A 13,691-nucleotide genomic window follows, 5' to 3' on the forward strand; every position below is an offset into this window, starting at 1 on the left:
GTGGGGTCAGCCCCCTTGGAGGACGGACCCAGGCTGAATGGAGGTGTGTGTGCCAGGGAGGGAGGGAGGGAGTCGCCCCGCCTGGGCTCCAGAGGCCCCTCCGACCACAAGGGCTCCTTTGCCTGCAGAAGCTGCAGCTGGAATCCAGGAAACATCAGGTGGGTGGAGGGTGGCTCCTCCAGGGCCCGGAGCCTGCGCTGGCCCGAAGCTGTCAGACTGAGCCCAGGTAAACCTGAGTCCAACAGCCTCGCACCCCAGCCCTGCCTGGCGCCCTCATCCCACACCAATGCTCTTCTCCCACCTACAACTCCAGCCCCAGTTTCCCATCTCCAGCCTTGGCTGTCCTGTCCGCTGCCTCTCCACACACACCCTGCCCTCCAGCCGCGCCTGGATCTGAGTGCTCCTCAAGCCTTTGCCCACGCAGGACCATTTGCCCATGATGTCCCCTCCTCCTGATCACTCTCTGCCTAACAATCTTTCAGAGTCATATCGGAGCGAACATGCACATAAGCCCTTTGTAGGAGCGGGGCAGGCTTCTGTGGTGGCTCAGACAGTAAAGAATCCATTTGCAATGCAGGAGACCTGGGTTCAATTCCTGGGTTGGGTAGATGCCTTAGAAAGGGCAGGGCAGCCCACTCCAGTCTTCTTGCCTGGAGAATCCCCATGGACAGAGGAGCCTGGTGGGCTACAGTTCACGGGGTCGCAGAGAGTCAGAGACGACTGAGCACAGCACGCTAGGAGCAGGGCAGTAGGAAGATGGCTGAGAGCACAGAGGCAGGAGCCAGATGACCCGGGTGTGCTCTCTACTTGCCTTGTGACTATGGGCAGGTTGCTTCACCTCTCTGTGCCTCCTCTGAAAGGTGGGCATGCTAATGGTGCCCACCTCCCAGGGCAAGCAGTCTTCTATGAACCATCTCATCGAATTCTCTGGACAACCCTTGGAGGCAACCAATCCTATTACCCCCACTTCCCAGCTGAGGAAGTGAAAACCAGAGTTTTGAAGTATCTTGTCTTAAGTGCAGGTGAGTGTCAGTGCCAGAAAAGGACCACAGGCCAGAGCTCTCAGGCACCCTGCTTGCATGGGGGAAGCTTGGTGGAGGGGCCTTCTCCCTGCCCATCTCTCTCCCTGCCTTCCTGGGTTAGGACCCCTTGCCTGTGCTTCTGTACCTTGTCCATCTCACCCGTGTGTGGATAAGTGTCTGGTTGATTCATCTGTGCATCCGGGCCCAGTCCAGGGTCTGCACAGATAAGGCAAAACTAAAGGCTTATAAATAAAGAAATATAACCAGGAAGGGTCCCCATCATTGCATCTAGGTCCAGTTCAGTTCAGTCACTCAGTCATGCCTGACTCTTTGGGATCCCATAGTCTGCAGCATGCCAGGCCTCCATGTCCATCACCAACTCCCAGAGTGTGCTCAAACTCATGTCCATTGAGCCTGTGATGCCATCCAACCATCTCATCCTCTGTCATCCGCTTCTCCTCCTGCCTTCAATCTTTCCCAGCATCACGGTCTTTTCTAAGCAGTCAGTTCTTCGCATCAGGTAGACAAAGTATTGGAGTTTCAGCTTCAGCATCAGTCCTTCCAATGAATATTCAGGACTGATTTCTTTTAGGATTGACTGGTTTGATCTCCTTGCAGTCCAAGGGACTCTCAAAAGCCTTCTTCAACACCACAGCTCAAAAGCATCAATTCTTTGGCGCTCAGCTTTCTTTATGGTCCAACTCTCACATCCATACATGACTACTGTCTGTAAAGTAATATCTCTGCTTTTTAATATGCTGTATAGGTTTGTCATAGCTTTTCTTCCAAGGAGCAAGCGTCTTTCAATTTCATTACTGCAGTAACCATCTGCAGTGATTTTGGAGCCCAAGAAAGTAAAGTCTGTCACTGTTTCCATTATTTCCCCTTCCATTTGCCATGAAGTGATGGGACCGGATGCCCTGATCTTAGTTTTTTGAGTGTTGAGTTTTAAGCCAGCTTTTTCGTTCTCCTCTTTGACTTTCATCAAGAGGCTCTTTAGTTCCTCTTCGCTTTCTGCCATAAGGGTGGTGTCATCTGCAGATCTAGTAGTTGATGAGATAGAGAGAGCATGGGCTTGACCATGTGAGAGACCCAGGTTCAGATTCACTTCTGCTGCTCACCGACTGTGTAACTTGGGGCTGGTGACTTAGCCTCTCTGAGCCTCAGCTTGTTGCCATGCAAGATGACAAGGGAATGGTGGTTCTTGGCTTGCCGGCCTCACTGGAACCATGTGAGGATTCAGTGAGAGGATGAAAGTGGAGATTCTAGGGCTGAAGGATTATCATCTTTGGGGAGGTATAACTACCAATACCTACAACCTGTGATTTCACTGTATATAAATTACACCTCCATAAAAGGAAATGTAGGGATATTTTTTAAAAAGTGATTGCCAGGCACAGCTGACCCAAGCAACGTTGTCACAACCTTCAGGAATCATGAAGGTAACAGTCCCCTGTGCATGTGATGTGGCACACTCACTCACTATGTCACTCTATGTCTTTTGTCCCCCAGCAAACTTGTGAGGTCAGCAGGCCCAACTCTGTTAGCCCATTTGTCAGATGAGGAAACAGGCGCAGAGAGGTTCTTGACTTGAGTGAAGCCACCCAGCCTGTTTAGAGCCAAGCTTAGAAATCAGGTCTCATTCCCCTTTGCCCCTATTTTAGGGAACAAAGAACTTAAATCCTTCTGACTTTTCATTTTAGTTTCACTTTTGCACAATTCACAACCTCCTCCAATCAGCTGAAGCTGACTTCTTGTCTCTCTGCAACTTGTAAGTTTGCTACTCTCCTCCTGAGATGCCGCAGGGCATGGTCCCTGTGGCCCATATCACTTCCCAAAATTGTGTTATGAATATAGGACCTGCTCCCCCACCGCCACCCCCACCCTGCTCCAGAGGATGTCAGCTCCCTGACTGCAGGGGTCTTATCTGTCTCATCACCAGTGAACTCCCCAGGCCTATCACAGATCTCTGGTGAGCAAATGAAGAAAGGAATTAAAAGAAGGAACTGGTGAAGAACTGGGTCCATTTCCATGTTAACCAGCAAAGGTCAGACAGGGGTGGGCGATGGTGACTGATGGCGAGTGTCCCCCACCACTCCCCTCCTGAAGGTGGACGAGCAGAACGTGAGCTGGAGTCTCCTCGCCCACCACCGCCCCTCTCCCGATGGACAGGGTACAAAGCCCTCTTGGCCGGGGCCACAGCTGGGCCCGTGAAACAGCTCTTTCAGCTCCATCTCTGAATGGCAGGTCTATGGGCTCCTGGGAGGAACACAAGCGCCTTCTCTGTGTCACTTTGCTCATTAGCAAAGCCACAGAAATATGCTACAGGTAGGTTTTCAGGAACAGAGATGGGTTTCCCCCAAAGGGGCAGCTTTAACATTCCATAGCGGGAGCTTGGGGAGGGGGAGGAGACCTGGATGTTAAATATATACATTGAGGAAAGAAACTAAATATTTGTGTTTTTAAAATGTGAACCATTTTATGCCAGGAATCAGAATGGGGCACAGCGTGTCTGGTCTTGGCCAAGGAGAAACAGTGCGTTGAGGCGCCTTCACCGAGGCTGCTCCTGGAGTCAGACAGGCAGCCCGTGAAGGGCTCCCCCGTTCCCTCCTCCTTGTTTTCACACTCCTCGGGTTTCCAGAGACTTAAAGCCTTTAGTGTTTTATCCAAGAGAGAGTGTTCGTGATCCACTGAGAGGCCTCTGGGCAGAGTGTGGGTCAGGGGAAGGCCCGCAGGACTCCCCATCCTGTGCCCCACGCTCAGTTCTTTTCCTGAAGAGCAAACCCAGGTATCTCTAGATGCAGCGCAGTCCACGGGTGCCTGTCCCCTTCCTCCTTCCAAACCATTGTCACCATTTCCTGGATCCACATTTGTTGTGGTTGTTCAGCCACCCAGTCATGTCCAGCTCTTTGCGACCCCACGGACTGCAGCACGCCAGGCTTCCTTGTCCATCACCATCTCCCGGAGCTTGCTCAAATTCATGTCCATTGAATTGGTGATGCCATCCAACCATCTCATCCTCTGTCGTCCCCTACTCCTCCTGTCTTCAATCTTTCCCAACATCAGGATCTTTCCCAATGAGATGGCTCTTCGCATCAGGTGGCCAAAGTATTGGAGTTTCAGCTTCAGCATCAGTCCTTCCAATGAATATTCAGGACTGATTTCTTTTAGGATTGACTGGTTTGATCTCCTTGATGTCCAAGAGACTCTCAAGAGTCTTCACCAACACCATAGCTCGAAAGCATCAATTCTTTGGCACATGTATCTTTACTATTTTTTTTAATGAATCGTTCTAACTTTAAAGCAACTCACTTTTGGGCAAAAGTTTCTCCTCCTAATTTGAAATGGTAGCCATGAAATCATTGGTTTGATGTACAGATTACATGTTTATTCCAATACGCCTTCACGTAAACTCAAAACGAATTAAAGTTAACTTTTTCATCTACATGTCACGGAAAATTACCTTGATTTCTGTCACTGGTGCTCATGCCAGATATTAAGGAATCCTATGAAGTGAAAAAACTCTTGGAATCAGACAGAGCTGGGCTTGAGGCTCTGTTCTGTTACCTGTCAGCTGTCTTGACATCTGATGAATCCCCCCCACTTTTCTGCCCTTCATCTATAAAGTTGGACTCTCAATGCCAGTGTCAGAGGATGGTGGAGAAGGAAAGGTATTGAAGGCCACACCTGTGCTTATGGTTCTCAGAGTGCCTTCTTGTATTAGTCAGCGTAGAACAGACTAAGTGACAGTAACAAGCAAGCACTCAGATCACAATCAGTTCAGTTCAGTTCAGTCACTCAGTCCGTGTCTGACTCTTTGCGACCCCATGGCAGCACGTCAGGCCTCCCTGTCCATCACCAACTCCCAGAGCTTGCTCAAACTCATGTCCATTGAGTCGGTGATGCCATCCATCCATCACATCCTCTGTCAACCCCTTCTCCTCCCGCCTTCAATCTTTCCCAGCATCAGGGTCTTTTCAAATGAGTCAGTTCTTGGCATCAGGTGGCCAAAGTATTAGAGTTTCCAGTGAGTATTCAGGATTGGTTTCCTTTAGGATGGACTGGTTAGATCTCCTTGCTGTCCAAAATGGGCCCTCTGCAAAGCTGCCACCAGCTTGCTAACCCACCATGTCCAAGCCTTTTGTCTCCAGCCGCATGGACAAGAGAGAGAAAAGGAGCAGACATCACTGCATTCTGCCTGGAGATGGAGTGACTCCAGGGGTGGGAAGTGAGTATCCAGTGAGCAGGACACTCTCTGTCACTCTCCTCAAGGCAAACATAACTTGTGATGGTCTTGTATCACCTCTAGATGAATATTCAGACCTAGCTGGGCATTTAAGGTCCTTCAAAATCTTCTTTTCCAGACAGTTGCCAGTCTCTCTCCCTGCCCCCTGCCCTTCCCCATCTCTTCTCTGCCACAGAACGAGTCACTCCCTCCTCTATCTTCTCTCACCACACTTTTTTTTAAACATTTACTTTTGTTTATTTGACTTCCCCTGGTCTCAGTTGTGGAATTTTTTACTTGCAGCACGGAAACTTTTAGTTGGCAGCATTTGGGATCTAGTTCCCATACCAGGGATCGAACCCGTCCCAGCCCCTGGACCACCAGGGAAGTTCCCTCACTGCACATTTTTATTAGCTTCTATCCCTGTTCTGCCTCCCTCCTGCTCTCACTGTACTCCCTGGAACCACCTCCCCAAAAAACAACCTGTACCCAAGTCTATGTCTCAGGATCTGCATTGTGGGGGGGAAGGAGCTTAAGCAAAGTGAAGGCAAAGCTTTGGGCCCCACCTGGGGGTGGGGAAGAACAGAATCCCCAAGCGGTAGGGCAAGTGAAGGCCAGAGATGGACATGCCCCTACAGGACCCCAAGGGCAGCTGGAATCTGTGGAGTGCTAAACACAATTCTCATTCAGATGCCCTTGCTAGTCACTCTCTGTTTTGTATTTCCTTCAGTTGCTCCCAAGCTATCCAGACAGTTTGGATAAGATAGTTCAGAAGACGATACAGATTCCCAGGTTCCATCCCAGACCCAGGGAACCTGTATTTCTAAGCTCTCCAGGTGGTTCTGCTGTAACTAAAGTACCGATCTCACCCAGACTCCAATAAGAAACGTAAATTCGCTCTCTGTCCCTGGGAAGCTGATGCCCAGCCCATGGCATTCAGCCTCTTGGACAGGGAGCTTAGAGATCCCCCAAAGTATTGTCTATCCAGCTAAGAGAGCGAGTAAGCCAGGCTCCCCCGTGTACCATGTTCAACAACCTGAAGATCATGGTCACACCCCTACTGAGTCAATTCTTCTCTAATGAAAACTTGATTTCCTACAACCATTCTTTACAACACATGGATTTCAGCACATGTTGCCAGCTCCCTTGGCATTTTAACTTGGCTCTTTCCTGCTTAAAAAGTCTGGGCTCTGAATTTAATATAATGGTTTAGCTAGCAGAATGGAATATATTTTCTTCCTCATTTTCTGAGGTATCTCACCTCTCTCTGGTCTGCCTGAAATCCCTGCTGTTTCCCCTCAAAGCAGAGCATCTGGAGACCTGAGAAGAGCATTTGAGGATGTGCAAACAGTGGTTGGCTCACCTGTTCCACCCTTCAGTCTCAAAACTCTGAATATACCCTGACCACGACTTCAGACGTGCAAGATCGTTGGTGCGGCTGCCACTTAGGCATTGAAGAGGAAAAATAAAACTTCCTCCAAACTGGGAAGGAGTGCTACATTCTTTTCCCTTTGCTGTGTAACAAAGTTACCACAAAATTAGCAGCTTGAACATAGCAAACAAAGTTCCTTACAGTTCCTGAAGGTCAGAAGTCTGGGTTCCCAGTCCCTCACAAGGCTGAAATCCAGCTGAAGTCAAGACTAGGCCTTGTTCTTCTTTTCTGGATCTCAGGATCCTCTTTCAAGCTCACATGGTGGCTGGCAGGATTCAGTTCCTTGTGGTTGTCAGACTGAACCTCCCCCCCGCTCCCCTCCCCCGGCCTCTTTCAGGCCGCTATCCAGGAGACACTCAGCTTGCAGGGGCCACCTGCCACTCCTTGTCATGTGGACTCCCCCAAGTCCTCTCACACTTCACATCTCTCCCATGCTGAACCCCCTCTTCCAGCAGAGCCCAGTCCCTTTTAAGGTATCAACAGATCAGGTCTGGCTCACCCAGAGTAATCTCCCTTTCCTAAAGTCAACTTGCCAGATAACATAACCCAAAGCCAGGAGTGACTGATCAGAATCCCAGAATCCACCCACACTCAAGGGGAGAGAACTAGACAAGGTCGTAGGTCGTTGGAGGCTTCTTAGAATTCTACTCACCTTAGGTGGTATATGTGGGTATAGATCAGGGGGAGAGCGAACTTCCCTGGTGGTCCAGTGTTTACGAATCCACCTGCCAATGGAAAGGACACAGGTCCAATCCCTGGTCTGGGATGATCCCACATGTGGCAAGGCAACTAAGCCCACAAGCCACAACTACTGAACCCACACGCCGCAACTACTGAAACCTGTGTGCCTAGGGCCCATGATCCACAGCAAGAGAAGCCACTGCAATGAGAGGCCTGTGCACCCTAACTAGAGAGTAGCCCCTGCTTGCCACAGCTAGAGAAAAGCCCATGCACAGCAATGAAGACCCAATTCAGTTCAGTTCAGTTCAGTCGCTCAGTCATGTCAGACTCTTTGAGATCCCATGGACTACAGCACACCAGGCCTCCCTGTCCATCACCAACTCCCGGAGTCCACCCAGACCCATGTCCATTGAGTTGGTGATGCCATCCAACCATCTCATCCTCTGTCGTTCCCTTCTCCTCTCACCTTCAATCTTTCCCAGCATCAGAGTCTTTTCAAATGAGTCAGTTCTTCGCATCAGTGGCCAAAGTATTGGAGTTTCAGCTTCAGCATCAGTCCTTCCAATGAATATTCAGGACTGATCTCCTTTAGGATGGACTGGTTGGATCTCGTTGCAGTCCAAGGGACTCTCAAGAGTCTTCTCCAACACCACAGTTCAAAAGCATCAATTCTTCGGTGCTCAGCTTTCTTTATAGGTCAACTCTCACATCCATATGTGACCACTGGAAGAACCATAGCCTTGAGTAGACTGACCTTTGTTGGCACAGTAATGTCTCTGTTTTTTAATATGCTGTCTGGGTTGGTCATAACTTTTCTTCCAAGGAGTAAGCGTCTTTTAATTTCATGGCTGCAGTCACCATCTGCAGTGATTTTGGAGCCCAAGAAAATAAAGTCTGTCACTGTTTACATTGTTTCCTCATCCATTTGCCATGAAGTGATGGGACCGGATGCCAAGATCTTTGTTTTCTGAATGTTGAGCTTTAAGCCAACTTTTTCACTCTCCTCTTTCAATTTCATCAAGAAGCTCTTTTGTTCTTCTTCACTTTTTGTCATAAGGGTGGTGTCATCTGCACATCTGAGGTTATTGATATTTCTCCCGGCAATCTTGATTCCAGCTTGTGCTTCCTCCTGCCCAGCGTTTCTCATGATGTACTCTGCACATAAGTTAAATAAGCAGGGTGACAATATACAGCCTTGACGTACTCCTTTTCCTATTTGGAACCAGTCTGTTGTTCCATGTCCAGTTCTAACTGTCGCTTCCTGACCTGCATACAGATTTCTATAGAGGCAGGTCAGGTGGTCTGGTATTCCCATCTCTTTCAGAACTTTCCACAGTTTATTGTGATCCACACAGTCAAAGGTTTTGGCATAGTCAATAAAACAGAAATAGATGTTTTTCTGGAACTCTCTTGCTTTTTCGATGATCCAGCAAATGTTGGCAATTTGATTTCTGGTTCCTCTGTCTTTTCTAAAACCAGCTTGAACATCTGGAAGTTCATGGTTCACGTATTGTTGAAGCCTGGCTTGGAGAATTTTGAGCATTACTTTGCTAGTGTGTGAGATGAGTGCAATTGTGCAATAGTTTGAGAGAAGGGAATGGCAAACCACTTCAGTATTCCTGCCTTGAGAACCCCATGAACAGTATGAAGACCCAGCTTACCTAAAAATATTTTTAATTGATTAATTAATTTTCAAAAAAGAACAAAGAAGGGGCAAGGGATTGACAAGGATATATGACATTTTTATAATACAAATGAATCTATAAAACAGAAAGAGACTCAGACATAGAAAATAAGCTTATGGTTACCAAAGGGTGGGGAAGGGATTAGGAGTATGGGATTAAAAAATACACACTAGTATATAGTGTAGAGAAGTAACAAAGATTTGTTGTATAATAATATTCAATACTTTGTAATAACCTATAAGGGAAAATCATCTGAACAAATTACATGTATCGATCACTTTGCTGTATACCTGAAGCTAACACAATATTGTAAATAAACTATACTTCAAAAAAAATCTGATTCAAAAACAACAGAGGAAGTGAAGACACAATTTTTCAAAGGAGACATCCAAGTGGCCAGCAGATACATAAGAGATGCTCAACATCACTATCAGAGAAATGCAAATCAAACTATAGGGTATCTCCTTACACCTGTTAAAATGATCATCATTAAAAAGACAAGGTAAACCAAACATCTGTGAGAATGTGGAAGAAAGAGGGATGTTTGTTCCCTGTTGGTGGAAGTCTACATTGTTTCAGCCACTATGTAAAGCAGGATGACATTTCCTCAGAAAATTAAAAATTGATTTGGACCCTTATATTCGAGGAATGCCACAATTAGGGCTATATTTAATAAAAATATAAAAGTGAAAGTCTCTCGGTCGTGTCCGACTCTTTGCAAATCCATGGACTACACAGTCCATGGAATTTTCCAGGCCAGAATACCGAAGTGGGTAGCCTTTCCCTTCTCCAGAGGATCTTCCCAACCCAGGGATCAAACCCAGGTCTCCCACATTGCAGGCCGATTCTTAACCAACTGAACCACAAGGGAAGCCCAAAAAATATAAAAACCAGATCTTAAAAAGAAAGAAAAAATTATAGCACTTTTCAGTTCAAGCAAAGTTGCTTCAGGGTCAGTATGGGGAGGTGAAAATGAAAGCTGAAAAGTCACTCAGTCTTGTCCAACTCTTTGTGACCCCAGGGACTATACAGTCCATGGAATTCTCTAGGCTAGAATACTGGAGTGGGTAGCCTCCCCTTCTCCAGGGAATCTTCCCAACCCAGAGATCGAACCCAGGTCTCCCTCATTGCAGGCGGATTCTTCACCAGCTGAGCCACAGGAAAGGATTAGGTGTTAATAACAGCAAATCTGCACATAGTGCTTCATGCTTCCCTCTGCAGTGCCTGCAGTGATGAAGTGTTGGGGAAGCAACCTGTGGAATCTGATCACCTGAGAGCAAGGTCCGGCCCTGTTCTTACAGAGTGACCATGGGCAACAGAGGAATGTTACAGTGTCAAGGTTGTTCCACCTACAACCTTTGTGCATGTGTGCATTCTAGTAGCTTCTCTGCAACCCTATGGACCATAGCACATCAGGCTCCTCTGTCCATGAGATTCTTCAGGCAAGAATACTGGAGTGGGTTGCCATGCCCTCCTCCTCTAGATGATCTTCCTGACCCGTCTCCTGCATCTTCTGAATTACAGTTAGATTCTTTACCCATAAGCCACCTGGGAAGCCCACAGCCTCTGTAAGGATGCCCAATGCCAGGAACGTCTGAACCTTTCCTTCCCATCCTCCACTTAAGACACCTGACATCATTTCTCAGGACAGAGGAGCCGGGAAAGTGCATTGTGACATCCTTGTCCCTCCACGGTCCCACCTGAAGCCCCTGAGAACACCTTGGCTTTTCTCCACACCCTCAGACTAGAATTCAGCTCAGCCTCCATATAAAGTGTCAGCAACTTGGCCCTGGCAAGAAGGATAAGGCTGAACAACTTGTATTGTCTGTCGTTAGCTGTGAGTTCTCAGAGGGGAGACTTCCAGACTGGAACCACCCTCTGACCCGTGATCAACATCTCCAAGACTTTGCCTAGGCTGTCCCCCCGCCTGGCCTGTCCCCCCAACACGTGGGGCAGAGGAAGCTTCAAGGTCAATGTCCTGCTTGACCACCTGGGCCAGGGGGGAGCAGCGAAACTGTTTACCAGATGGACTCTGTTTATTTAAGCCTGCAGCTCCCCTCTGTTGGCCGCTCCCTGCCAAGCCCACTGCCTGTTGAAACGCCCTTGGTGGCTAAGGAGGCCACTTCCTCCTGGAGTCCCAGGGGAGAGGCTGGAATGTGAGTGCTGGCTCCAGAGAGCCAGTCCACGAGGGCAGGGGCTGCAAAGACCCACAAAAGCTGCCTTGCACACCCAGAGTAGGTGCTCGCACACCACCCAGACCCAGCATCCTTGAGCCTGGGAACTGCTCACCTTGCGAGTTAAGACTATTTCATTACAAGCTGGAAATTTCTTTTTTTTTTTTTCTCTCTCTCTCTCTCTCTTTGTTGTTGTTTTGTTTTGTTTTGTTTTGTTTTTGGCCATGCCACATACCATGCAGGATCTTACTTCCCCAACCAGGGTTTAAACCCATGCTCCCTGCAGTGGAAGTGCAGAGTCTTAACCACTGGACCACCAGGGAAGTCCCTAAATTGAAGATTTCATGGCCAGATTGGGCATGAATTGCTGGTCTCCCCCTAGATCTCCCCACAATATGGAGAACTTTCCCGTAAGCAGGGCAGTGCTCCTTCATCGGCCCTGAGGGCGTTGTCCGTTCCCACCACCCCAGGCTGTTGCAGGGTCTCTGTGCTGCCCTTCTGGTTTGTGGCCCCTTCAGGCCACAGCCTCTGTGTATGGGAACCACTGTCTCCCAGGTGTCATCTGACCAAGTGTTGTCTTGGTCTCGGCCCCTACAAGCAATCAGGAAAGCTGGAAGCCAGAGGCTGGACAGGGCAAGGGGACATGTGCTTTCACATAAGAGCATGCCCTGGGAGGCCACAGGCCAGCATTACATCCTGCTGATGGGTTAACACCTCTGTGAACCCTATTGAAAATGGTATACATGAGTTTATTTGCAAAGCAGAAAAAAAGACACAGATGTAGAGAATAAGTGTATGGATACCAAGGGGGAAAAGGGTTAGGTGGGAGGAATTGGGAGATTGGGGTTGACACAGATACACTATTGGTGCTATGTATAAAATAGACATCCATCCTAAAGGAAATCAGTCCTGAATATTCATTGGAAGGACTGATGCTGAAGCTGAAACTCTAGTACTTTAGCCACCTGATGCAAAGAACTGACTCATTTGAAAAGATCCTGATGCTGGGAAAGATTGAAGGCAGGAGGAGAAGGGAACAACAGAGGATGAGATGTTTGGATGGCATCACCTACTCAGTGGACATGAGTGTGAGCAAGCTCCGGGAATTGGTGATGGACAGGGAAGCCTGGCGTGCTGCAGTCCATGGGGTCACAAAGAATCGGACACGACTGAGTGACTGAACTGAACTGAACTGATAAAATAGACAAACAATGGGAACATACTGTATAACACAGGCAACTCTACTTCATGGCATCCTAAATGAGAGGCAAATCCAGATAGGAGGGAATTATGGGTAGGTATGGCTGATTCATTTGGCTGTGCAGTAGAAAGGAACACGACACGGTAAAGCAGCTATACTGCAATAAAAAATAATTTAAAAAACAACCCTGATGACTCCCCACCCACATGACATCCCATCACATGTCCCCGGGTAGCACACATATTCTAAACTCCTCCTCCTTCATGCTCCTGACTCCAGACCTGTGGATGCAGTTGCCCCTAAGCACCTCCCATCACGTGGTCCCCCAGGTAGCTCACATGCAAACAAAGTTGACTGCACCCTCCTTTTTTCCCCTCTCAGGTGTCCTCGGCTCAGAGCTGGGCAGCACCATCCCAAAGGCTCTCCAAACCTGGGCACCAGTCTCATTTCCCTCCTCTTCCTCACTTCTGCCCGGCAGGTCCTGCTTCCCAAAAGTCTCATGAATCTACCCAGCCCCAGAGCGAATCCATGCTTGAGTTTGTGCCCCCAGCGTACCTCACCTGGACCACCTCCCCATCACCTTCCGTCTGGTTCCTGCACCCACAACAGACCCCCAGCCTCTACCATAAGCAGTTCGGGGGCTCTGGAGCCAGGCCTGGACTCAGTGCCAAGCATACAAGGGTGATTATGCCTCTGTCCCCATCTTCAAAGGACTTTCCAAGGTCATCCTGACACCATCATGCTGATCACCCAGCTAGGTGGCAGAGGTGGGCCAGGAAGGATCAGCAGGAGAAGCTCAGTCTCCATCAGGCATGTCAAAGTCAAAGCCCAGCTCCAGCCCTCAACTGATGGCAACTTTGACGGTGACGTTGGACTTGCCCACCCTGAGCCTCAGGACGCAGCATCATGTGGCACCCGCTTGTGAAGCCAGTGGGAGAGTCGCGGAGGCAACACACTAAACAGCCCGCTCCGTGACTGTTCCTGCCACCGTCACAGCCCCGAAGAACTGGGGTGTTCCCTCCCTTCAGCCACAAGGGCTTGATTTTGTCAGCCCTCCTTCCCTCCCAGAGACGGCCCATCTGGGCTGCCCTCACCTGCCCAGCCCGCACGCAGACTCTCTTTCCTGGGGCCAGCTCTTTTCCGGGCATCTACTCAAACAGGGCCCTCTCAGTGGGTCACCCAGCCCCGTCAAAGGATCCCTGTACAAGCCTCAAACAGGGCATTGATGGGGCTGCGGTGAGGACTGCCCAGTGATGGCGGGCTGGCTTGGC

This window comes from Cervus elaphus, chromosome 8, assembly GCF_910594005.1.
Source record: "Cervus elaphus chromosome 8, mCerEla1.1, whole genome shotgun sequence".
Taxonomy (NCBI): domain Eukaryota; kingdom Metazoa; phylum Chordata; class Mammalia; order Artiodactyla; family Cervidae; genus Cervus; species Cervus elaphus.